This window comes from Hemitrygon akajei, chromosome 25, assembly GCF_048418815.1.
Source record: "Hemitrygon akajei chromosome 25, sHemAka1.3, whole genome shotgun sequence".
NCBI lineage: Eukaryota > Metazoa > Chordata > Chondrichthyes > Myliobatiformes > Dasyatidae > Hemitrygon > Hemitrygon akajei.
This window is the reverse complement of record NC_133148.1, coordinates 48,072,686-48,084,829: the sequence shown is the minus strand read 5'-3', so window position 1 is coordinate 48,084,829 and position 12,144 is coordinate 48,072,686.

The following is a 12,144-nucleotide window of genomic DNA, read 5'->3' as shown; positions in this document are numbered from 1 at the left end:
CGCTCACAAACCCTTGGCATCATTAACAAATAATTGGAAAGGAGCTAAAGAGTCAGGTATGCCCAAGGCTGGGGCAGTTGACAAAGCTGTTTTAAGAGCATTAAAGACTGTGTTCCTTTCCTTATTCCATTGCATTTCGGCAGGCATGTCAGGTCAGGAGGTTGGCGAAGAGGAGCATCCATTATTCGATATTCAGGAATCCAATAAGACTAGATGGGATAGAGTACTTCAAAGGTGTTGAGGAAAGTTTCCTTCATCTGTACATAGAATTCCCAACGAGAGAGTGTGTGATACTGGATCTGCACTCAGATTAGAGAATGAGACAGGGCAGGTGACAGAAGTTTGTGTAGGGAAACACTTTGCATCCACTGACCACAATGCCATTCGTTTCAAAGTAAATATGCAGACATATAGGTCTTGTCTGTGGATTGATATTCTAAATTGGAGAAAGGCCAATTTTGATGGCATCCAAAATGATCTGGCTACTGTGGATTGGGAAAGGCTATTTTCTGACAAAGGTGTACTTGGCAAGTGGGAGGCATTCAAAAGCGAAATTTTGAGAGTACAAAGCTTGTATGTGCTTGTCATAATAAAAGAAGTAAAGATATCAAGTGTAGGGAACCTAGGTTTTCAAGCAATATTGTGGTCCTGGTTAAGAGAAAAAATGAGGTGCAGAGCAGGTACAGGCAGATAGGAACAACTGTGTTTATGGAGTATAAGAAATGCAAGAGAACACTTTGGAAAGAAATTCCGGAGGGTTAAAATAAGGCATGAAGTTGTTCTAGCAGACAAGGTCAGACAGAATCCGAAGGGATTCTACAGAAATGTTAAGTGTTAAAGGATTGCAGGGGACAAAATTGGTTCTCTGGAAGATCAGGATGGTAATCCATTTGTGGAGCCAGAACTGATGGGGGAGATGTTAAACATTTTTTTCTGCATTTGTATTTACTCAGGAGACAGACACAGAATCTATAGAAGTGAGACAAAGTGACATCAACTTCATGGACACTGTTCAGATTAAAGAGGAGGAAGTGTTGGCAACCCTGAGGCAAATCAGGGTGGATAGACCCCCAGGGCCTGATAAGGTGCCCCTCGGATCTAACGGGAGGCAAGTGCAGAAATTGCTGGGGACCTAGAAGAAATATTTAGATTATCCTAGTGACAGGAGAGTTACGAGAGGATTGGAGGATAGCCAATGGTGTTCTGCTTTGTTTTTTAAAAAAAAGGCTCGAGACAGAAACCAGGATATTATAGGCCGAGGGGTCTGACATCAGTTGTGGGGAAGTTATTGGAAGGTATTCTAAGGGACCAGATATATAAGTATTTGGATAAACATGGACTGATTAAGGTTAGTCAGCAGGGCTTTGTGTGTGGTAGGTCAAGCGGAACCAATCTCAGAGTTTTTCGAGGAAGTTATCATGAAAGTGGATGAAGGCAAGGCAGTGGATGTTGTCTACATGGACTTTAACAGGACACTTGACAAGATCCCGCATGGTAGGTTGGTCAAGAATGTTCAGTCGCTCGATATGCAGGATGAGGTAGTAATGGCAGATGGAATTTAATGCAGACAAGTGCAAGGTTTTGCACAGTGAACAGTAGGGCACTGAGAAGTGTGGTAGAACAAAGAGATCTGGGAATGCAGGTCCATAATTCATTGAAAGTGGCATCACAGGTAGGTAGAGTTGCAAAGAAAGCTTTTGGCACATTGGTCTTCGTAAATCAATGTTTTGAGTGTAGGAAGCAACAGCAAATCTGCAGATGCTGGAAATCCAAGCAACGTACACAAAATGCTGGAGGAACTCAGCAGGCCAGGCAGCATCTATGGAATAGAGTAAACAGTCGACGTTTCGGGCACAGACTTTCATCTGGATTGGAGAAAAATATGGAAGTCAGACATCACCATATAATCATAATCCTATGTAGGATCTGTCTCTTCCTTTAGTCTCTTGTTTAAATTCCCCCCCCCCCCCCAGAAGGCCACCGGTCATGTGTCCAACCATACAAGTCACTAATAAAAGGAATCACATACCTGCTATCTCCAGTTTCCAACCATACCGTATCAGCAGGGGAGCCTGGTGGCACCAGCAGCTGTGCCAGGGATTTCCTCACTTGTTTAGCCTTCTGATGCTTCTTTCTCGTTTTCTTCTTTATCTTTACAGGGAACTCTCCCTCCATGTTTCTCATCAATTCTACTACTACTACTTTTCATCCTCCTTCAATCTACTTACCCAGTCCAGCAAAAAATCCAGATCCAGAGTAACAATTATTACATTTTCATTTACACTTGTGTTCAGGAAATCACATTAAACAATCTTTAATCTTGAGTCTCAGAGCCTTTGTGATTAGAAATTCCATCACAGATGTTCAATCCACTATTTTCCTTTCCAAGCAAAATAATTCCAGCTGCTCCATTGTCTACCTGATGTCCATTATTCCTGGAATCATCCTAATATTCTGTCAGGCTGACTCATCGCTCCTCTGATACCGTGTCCTGAATTATGGATAAAATATACATTGGGATAATACAAACAGATATAAAATGGATTCTCCTTTTGTCAGAATCAGTTTTATATATATACAGACATCATTGTTTCCTTCCCTCTTACATCCTGATTATTTCGGCTGTAAAGGAATTACTAACAAACAGGATGATCTCATCAGCAAGTTACCTGTACATTTTGGCTGTTCTTGCTTTGGAGATGGTGTGAATACTATATGCTGTGTCACAAGTATAATTCTCACATCCCTGTGGCTGTCAGTGATACAGAAATAATGTTAATACTCCAGATTGTTGTCAGTGATATGATACTTGCAACCCAGACTGTTAGTTGGTTCGGGGTGGAGCTCACATCATCACTGGTGTCTGTGATGTGCGTGAAATGACAATGTGAGAGCAGATATCTGTGTCCAAGTGCAGATGGTGCATGTCATACAGACAGTAGCATTCCCAATGTCCTGAGTACAGTTGTCCTCCATTGTGCCAGAGATTGCAGTATGGGAGTTGCTGTCACAGAATCTTCACTGAAGTGTGTGGTACATTCTGTAGATACCATAAACTGCATTCATTGTATCAGTGGTAGAGGGATTGAACTGGGTTGTGGATGGACAGACCATATACATCACCAAATGTACCAACACGTGAGGTGCCAATGATCAAGTCTACACATCTGTAAAATAGCAAAAGAGGCAAAGAATGGCCAAAGTACAGTCCCATCAAGAAGAGATCAGATCAAGCCTCTGCAGTCCTGCCACATGCAGGTGTGAACGATGATGGATCATTAAAAGTGAATGAAATGAGTCGACTCCAATAGAATCAACTTCCAGGAGGGTGGAGCCCAGCACATGAGAGCTAAAGACAAGGCATGAATGCTTTGTGATGAACTTCCCTCAGAAACGGTATGAAACAGTTCAGATTAGATTAGGTTGGTTTATGGCCGTGTACACCAGGGTGCAATCAAATTCCTTCTTCACGTGAAGCTGGTAGAGAACGGCCAATATACATGACGATAGAAATAAATTTATAAGCAGAGAACAGCACAATGGTACAGGGATTGTTGTGCAGTGGGAGGTAATGCCACAAAACAACACACTCCAATGACAGAAACAGAATAACGAAGAGAATGGTATGAGAATGTGGCAGTACCACCAGGAAGGAGATGTGAAAGATTTGATCAGCTCAGGAGACTGATACCAAGGGGAAAAGATGGTCTTTAGTCTGGATATTCAGGTTTTCCAGCTTTTCAACATTCTCCAGAAGGTAGCAGACTGAAAAGGGAATGGCCAGCATGGTCTGCATCCTTGACAACACCACGAGTCTTCCTGAGGCAATGCACCGTGAAGGCTGACTGGATGGGAGGAATTAACAAGCCTCTGATGGACTGGGCTGTGTTTAACACTCTCTTCAGGTTCAAATGGTCGAGAGCAGAGCAGTTGCCGTACAGGAGTGTGATGCAACTTATCTGAATGCTTTCTACCATGAGACTGTAGAAATTTGAGAGATTCCTGGCAGACATACTAAATGTCTGACACCTGACAAAGGGAATATGCTAATGAGCTTTCTTGATCACATCATCGGTGTGAAGGGACCTGGTGAGGTTGCTGGTGATATGGGTGCCGAGGAACTTGAAGCTGTTGAATATTTCTACAGCAGCTCCGTCGATGAGTTGGTTCTGTACCTGGCCATGCAGTTATGGGTCTACAGTGAGTCGATCCAGACAGACGGTGGACCTCATGGGTCAGTGCTGGGCCACTTGCTGTTAGTCATCCACATGAAAGATTTCGATAAGAATATACAAGTCATCATTAGTAAGTTTGTAGATGACCTTAAAGTGAGCAGTAAAGTGGATTATGGAGAAGATGATCTAAACTTACAGGAGTATGTTGATTAGCTGAACAAATGGGCAGAGCAGTAGCCTCTGGGTTTAAATTCAGATAAGTGTGAGGCATTGCATATTGGAAAGTCAAACCAATGCAGGACATTCAGTGTAAATGGCGGGGCCCTGGGGAGTGTTGTGGAACAGAGGGACCTTGGAGTTTAAGCCCATGATTCACTGAGAGTGTTATCAGGGTTAGATAGGATGGTGAGGAATGGTTTTGGCATGCTGGTCTTATTTAGACAGAACATTGATTCTGAATGCTGGCTGCTCATGGAGTGGTTGTACAAGGCACCGGTGAGGCTGCGCTTGCAGTATTGTGTTCATTTTATTCACCAAGATGCAAGAAAGATATCATTATATTGGAAACAATGCAGAAAAGGTTTACAAGGATGCTGCAAGAACTCTAGGGACTGAGTTCTAGGGAGAGGTTTGATAAGCTAAGGCTTTATTCCTTCAAGTGTCAGAGCAAGAGGGGAGATTTGATAAAATCATGAGGACTCAGCTGTGATGAATCCACTCAGTCTTTTACTGAAGATTGGGGAATCAAGAACTTGAAGACTTAGGTCAGCTGACAAGGGCAAGATTCAATAGGAAAACAAAGGATATTTAAATAGAAATGGTGGAAAATTTGTGGAATATGCTACCAGAGGAAATGGTTGAGTTAAGTAAATAACAACTTTTGAAAGGTACTTGGGCAGGTACATGGAGAGGAACATTTTGGAAGGTTATGGGCCAAACACTGGGAAATGGGTCTCACTTGGATTCTCATCTTGGTCAGCATGGACGGTTTGTGCTAAAGGCCTGTTTCCATGCTGTAGGACTCTGTCAATCCCCACTGCGGGACAATCTACAATAGCCAATTAACCTACCGACAAGCCCGTCTTTGTATGTGGGAGGAAACCACGTTGCAATGTGACAGATTCACCTGAAGAGCTCCTGTCACCTCAGGACCTCCTGGCACAACGGACTCCTCCTGTGCACTGTTTCACTCGAACCGTCCATCAACCCCTCTCTGTCTGACTGTAACACTGACACTCAGTGGCTCGAGGTTGCTATTCCAGCAGCCAGTTCGACTGAAGCCTCAATACCTTATTTCAGAGGTGTATTACTGACCCCCAGTGGTTGCAGGTTGTCACTGCAAGATACCAAATGCTTTCCATCAAGTCAACTTCAATCCAGACACAAGAGACTGCAGTTACTGGAATCCACAGCAACACACAATCTGCTGGAGAAACACAGTGATTTCAGCAGCATTGATGGCTGGAAAGAAATTGTTGAATCCCTGCATCAGTTCAGTTCAAATTAGCATCTGGACTACCACAGACAGAATGTAATCATCACCAAAGCAAAATAAAACCTGTTCAAGTTACATTGCAGAGAAAAAATACTCTTGAAACACCAGACAGACAATATCCATGGGGTATCAGTAGTGGAGCGAATGATGTGGAGTGTAGCTGGGCAGACTATACCCATCATCAAGTGTGCCAACTCATGAGATGCCAACGATTATTTTGACACAGCTGTAAAATAGCAAAAGCAGCAAAAATAAATTACTAAAGATGTGTCCCATGAACAAAAGTTCAGATCAAATCCATATTGAAGCTGCTGTCCAAAAGCACAGGGTTACTGCTGGCTGCCTTCATTCAATTGTTTATCATTGAGGTCTATCCATGGAGATAAATCAGCCTCTGTAATCCTTAATGAAGAACAGGGGCTGATTCAAAAGACAGTCTGTTTCAGATTGGAAAGTGGGAGAGCAGAAACAGTGAGACAGGCAGTGTGGTGTGAAGAACAGAAATCACAGACAAATTGTATGAAATAAAATGATGTGACTGGTAGGTTTTCAAACCCTGGCAGCTTTATACAAGGGGAAGCTGCAAAGAGGGAGGAGGAAGGAGAGAGAGTCAGACTGGAAATGGAGAGAAAGAGTGATGGGGAGAGGAAAGAATGGACAAGATGGAGAGAGAGAGAGAATGCATCATATTGTATCAGAAAGAGAGATGACAACGGAGAAGAGAGACTGAAGGAGAGAGAATAAAAACAGATCAAGATAGAAATTGACCAAGGGAATAATGGAGATGGAAATGGAAAGAGATAAGGAGAACGAGTGGGAAAGGGAATGATGTCTGATGGGAAAGACACCAGGAGAAAGCATGGATTGTACAGAATGCCATTGCAGAGCCCAGCACTGTCCGTGAGGTACCAACTGGTGAATCAATCTCCTGTCCTTTCCCTGTCTGAATTTTCAATTTAACATATTCATCTGAAGATCTCCTGCAGTGAATCAGGACTTCCTGGCACAGTGGAATCCTCCTGTGCACTGTTTCATCCACATTGTCCAGCAGTCCCTCCGTGCCTGACTATTACACTGAGACCCAGATTTCAGTTATGAGCAGCCAGACTGATGAAATGTCAATAACTGGAGGTGTTCCTCTGACACCCAGTGGTTGCAGATTATCATTACAAGGTATCAAATTCTTTTCACACCATGATCCTCTGGAGGATCGTCTGTATTTTCTGGGCAAGAAAGGTCTCCAACTATGTCCTGCTCCTTCAGTGTCATCAGGATGACATGGCCACAATGACCATGATGAAACATTGGAGATGAATTGGGAATGTGATGAGGCCAACTCCATCATCAAGACTTCACTGGATCCCTGAAGGACAGAGGAAACACAGGAGACCAAAGACAACTTGGCACCACACTACAGAGACAGAAATGAGGACCCTGAACTACACCTGGGGCACAATAGAGAAGATGGCCAAGGACAGACAGAGATGGAAGGCCTTCATTGCTGCCCCAAACACAAGTGGCATAACGGGCAGTGAGTAAATGGAGCAGGAAACCAGAACGAAAATGGACCCAGAATGTAAACTGACCTTCAAACAGCACAGTGGCATTTCCCAGAGTGCAGCAATATCAAACACACAAAGGCCATTCCCACCATGGGCTCTTTGCTGAAGGAAAAGAGGGGAACAATCAGAATAAAAGGAAGACAGACACAGTGAACCAGCCTGTGCCTGACCCGACTCTGTTCCTGACACCATTGGTTAAAAGGCTTGACAGTCATCTAACGAGACATGAACGTTCTCAAATTCAGCACACCCCTCTCATCCTCAAAACTTACCCTGTGGTCTGTGGTCTCTGAATTCTACCCCGACCAAATAAATGTTACCTGGGAGAAAGGCACCACTGTGATCCAACACCAGTGCGACACCGACCGCTCTGGAGCAGGGGTGGACGTTCAGGGCCAGACACTTCCTGACCGTGAGTTTACAGGAGTGGAAGACAGAATCAGTCTTCAGCTGTACAGTGATTCATCCCCCCTCCAACACCCGTATCAAGAAGCAAGTGAAGAAATTCCAAGGTCGGGTCCTGAGACTCACCCCATTTATGAAATTGTTTACAATGTGCTATGAACTCTGCCAGGCCAGGTCAATATTGAATAATGGTGCAGCCCTGGTGTGAGTGAACTTCTGTGTCATCCTGGGGATCAACTCTACTGCAGCAAGATTCAAAGGAATTGCATGGAGAGCCAGTGGCCATGACTTACTAACAGGATCCAATGACTTTTAGAAGTTTTATCCTGCACCAGATGTTGTCATCATCACCAAAACAAGCAATTTCTTTATCCAACTCATATTGTCCCTGGGCACAGGATGGAGACACTGCAGTTGATAGTGTGTTAGACTAAAAGAATAGACCCACGAATTTCTCAGACAGTATGGTAATACTGTCACGTAGAAATAGTGTCAAGGGCTGTCTTTTCTGATGGATTTTCTGCTTGGTCCTCAAAACAAGAAGCTGCTGTCTATATGGAGTTTGCACATTGACCCTGTGATTGCTCCTGATTTCCCAGTGTGCTCTGGGTTCCTGCAATGTCTCAAAGATGTGCTGGTTGGTCAGTTAACTGACGATGGAAATCACCCTCGGTGTACAGGTGAAGTGTTCTGAAGGTAGAAAGGTGGGGGAAGGGGCTAGTGATCCGGGGGTGTACATTGATGAGAATGTGAGGAGAATTTAAATAATGTCATTAATGTCGGAATAACGTAACCATGTAGTTGATGGTTGGTGTGGACTCTGGGTGAAGGGACTTTTTCCATTGCTGTATCGTTCTATGACTCCATCTTTACAGGGCCAGAGAAGAAAATCAATTGTAAGTGTTGCTTTGGAAAACAATCACAGGAGGTGACCCCGTCCAAATTATGAAAAGGACTGCAGAGAGACATTAGAAGGGACAGGTGTGGAAAAGCATTTCCAAGTTCATTGTTTACTTGATGCATCAATAAACTTTATCACAGGAACATAGAATGTAATCAGTTTCTCTGGAGAATTGTTTATTCCTGCTCAGCAGATTTTGTTCAGGGAATTGGAGCAACAGCATCTGTATGAATTTATTCACATTGTCTTTTCTTCTCCATGGGGAGTGGAGATCAGAGTGAGATGGATTTCTTTCTGCTGCTGTATTTAGTTTTCAACTATTAAATCCACACAGACTGGCTGCATCACAGCCTGGGATGGAAACACCAACGTCCCTGAATGGAAAATCCTACAAACGGTAGTGGATACAGTCCAATCCATGACGGGTGAAGTCTCCCCACAAATGAACTCATCTGCATGAAATGTTGTCGCAGGAAAGCTCCCACCATCCAGGACATGCTCTCTTCTCACTGCTTCCATCAGTAAGAACGTACAGAAGCCTCAGGACTCACATCATCAGGTTCAGGAACAGTTATTACCCCTCAACCATCAGGCTCCGAACCAAAGGGGATAAATTCACTCAACCTCTCTTGCCCCATCATTGAATGTTCCTGCAACCTATGGACTCACTTTCAAGGACTCTTCATCTCATGTTCTCGATATTTACTGTTTATTCATTATTGTTACTTCTTTCTTTTTGTATTTGCACGGTGTTTGTCTTTGCACACTGGTTGAAGGCCCAAGTTGGTACGGTCTTTCATTTATTCTATTATGGTATTATATTATAGATTTATTAAGTATGCCTGCATGAAAATGAATCTCAGGATTGTATATGATTATACTGGACTCCATGAACTATGGGGACAGCAGGTCTATCACATCCGGGAGCTGCTCATTGTTCAGAGTAGCCAGCCAGGTTGCCATAGGAACCGACCAGTAGTTTGGAGGAGAGTCCGGTCGGTGGGTGGGAGAAGGAGCAGGCCAGCGGATCGGAGGAGCTGGATTGGGTTCAGTGGAGCTGACCTGGATGCAGACTGTGCTGTTGCCTGCTACTCAAAGACACTGGGGCACAAAGGCAGCGTGCAGTGAAAGCGTGAGTGACTGACTTGAATGTTTCTCCTGTGATTGTAAGAGCCTGTTAAACATTGGTTGCCTCAAGCCTGTTTCCCTTGTTTGGTGGTGAGACAGACAGGAAAGTAGCAGTGTTGCCTCAGTTTTAGTGAGGAATATTACTCAAGCTGCGGGCTTGCCTGCTGCTGCAGTCCAGATAAGGGTGGTGTAGTGTGGCATCCGTGCTCGGTTGAAGCCGGCCTCTCCTTTCAGTGCTGCCCTCTAGTGTTTAATCAGTGGAATGACAGGTTGGGTTACCGGGAATCAACAATTTACAGGAATTTTCGCTCAGGGTCTTGAACTCAAAATGCATTTTCTTGCATGACTCTTTTTTTCTTTCTCACTATTTTGAATGTGCTTATGTTTTGCACCTTGGCCCCAGAGGAACACTGTCTCATTCAGCTGTATCTATTGGAGTATAAATACGAAAAACCACGACATAATCGTGTATGATTGAATAATAATTAAACTTGATTTAGTTTGATATGGTGACATACATGTAGTCTGATAATAAATTTATTTTGACCTTTATTAAATCTCTAACTTCTTCAGGTCTGGAGAAATGTTTTGACCTGAGATATTGCTTTGGTTCTCTCTCCATAGGTACTGCCTATCATCTATTTTCATGAGTTTGGTCTCTGATTTGCAACATATGCGGTTAGTTCCCCTCAGTGACAATTTCATCCTGCGTGTTGTAACTCAGATGACAATTTGGACTGAAGTTCATTTACTTACTGCCCGTTATGCTGCTGATGTTTAGAGCTGTAATGAAATTCCTCCATCTCTGTCTGTACTTGGCCATCTTCTCCATTGTGCCCCAGGTGTGGATCAGGGTTCTCATTTCTGCCTCTGTGATACGATGCCACATTGTCTCTGTTTTCCTGTGCTTCCTCCACTCTTCAGGGATCCAATTAAGTCTTGATGATGGAGTTGGCCTCATCACACTTTGAATCCACCCCCAGCGTCTCCTCATAGTGATTGTGGCCATGTCCTCATAACATTTGTTCTTCACACAACACTGCCTCCTGCTCTCCCACTTTCCAGTCTGAAACAGACTGTCCTTTGAATCGGCCCCTGTTCTTCATTGAGGATTACAGTGTCTCAATTGTGTCAATGAAAAGCCTTCATTGATAAATGATTGGACAAAGTCAGCCAGCAACAATTCTGTGCTTTTAACAGAAGCTTCAATATGGATTTGATCTGAACTCTTGCTCATGCGACTGATCTTTAGCAAGCTTTTTTGCTGCTTTTGCTATTTTTCAACTGTGTCGACATGATCATTGGCATCTCATGAGTTGGCGCACTTGGTGATGTATATGGTCTGCTCAGCTACACTCCACTTCATTCCCTCCACCACTGATGCACCGTGGATATTGTCTGTCCAGAGTTCTCAAGAGTATTTTTTTCTCTGCAATGTAACCTGAGCAGGTTTTATTTTGCTTTGGTGATGATTACATTCTGCCTGTGGTAGCCCTGATGCTAATTTGAACTGACCTGATGCAGGGATTCAACAGTTTCTTTCCAGCCATAAATGCTGCTTGAAATCGCTGTGTTTCTCCAGCAGACAGTGTGTTGTTCTGGATTCCAGTATCTGCAGTCACTTGTGTCTGGATTGAAGTAGGAGGAGTATAGGAAACTGATACAGGACTTTGTGATATGGTGCAACTCAAACTACCTGCATCTCAATATCACCAAGACCAAGGAGATGGTGGTGGACTTTAGGAGATCTAGGCCTCATATGGAGCCAGTGATCATTAATGGAGAATGTGTGGAGCAGGTTAAGACCTACAAGTATCTGGGAGTACAGTTAGACGAGAAGCTAGACTGGACTGCCAACACAGATGCCTTGTGCAGGAAGGCACAGAGTCGACTGTACTTCCTAAGAAGGTTGGCGTCATTCAATGTCTGTAGTGAGATGCTGAAGATGTTCTATAGGTCAGTTGTGGAGAGCGCCCTCTTCTTTGTGGTGGCGTGTTGGGGAGGAAGCATTAAGAAGAAGGACGCCTCACGTCTTAATAAGCTGGTAAGGAAGGCGGGCTCTGTCGTGGGCAAAGTACTGGAGAGTTTAACATCGGTAGCTGAGCGAAGGGCGCTGAGTAGGCTACGGACAATTATGGATAACTCTGAACATCCTCTACATAGCACCATCCAGAGACAGAGAAGCAGTTTCAGCGACAGGTTACTATCGATGCAATGCTCCTCAGACAGGATGAAGAGGTCAATACTCCCCAATGCCATTAGGCTTTACAATTCTACCGCCAGGACTTAAGAACTTTTTAAAAGCTATTATTAATGCTTTTTGAGATGGTGATTTAGATGCATATCATATTTTTTTTACTGAGTTAAGTATTGTATGTAATTAGTTCTGCTACAACAAGTGTATGGGACATTGGAAAAAAAAGTTGAATTTCCCCATGGGGATGAATAAAGTATCTATCTATCTATCTAAGTTGACTT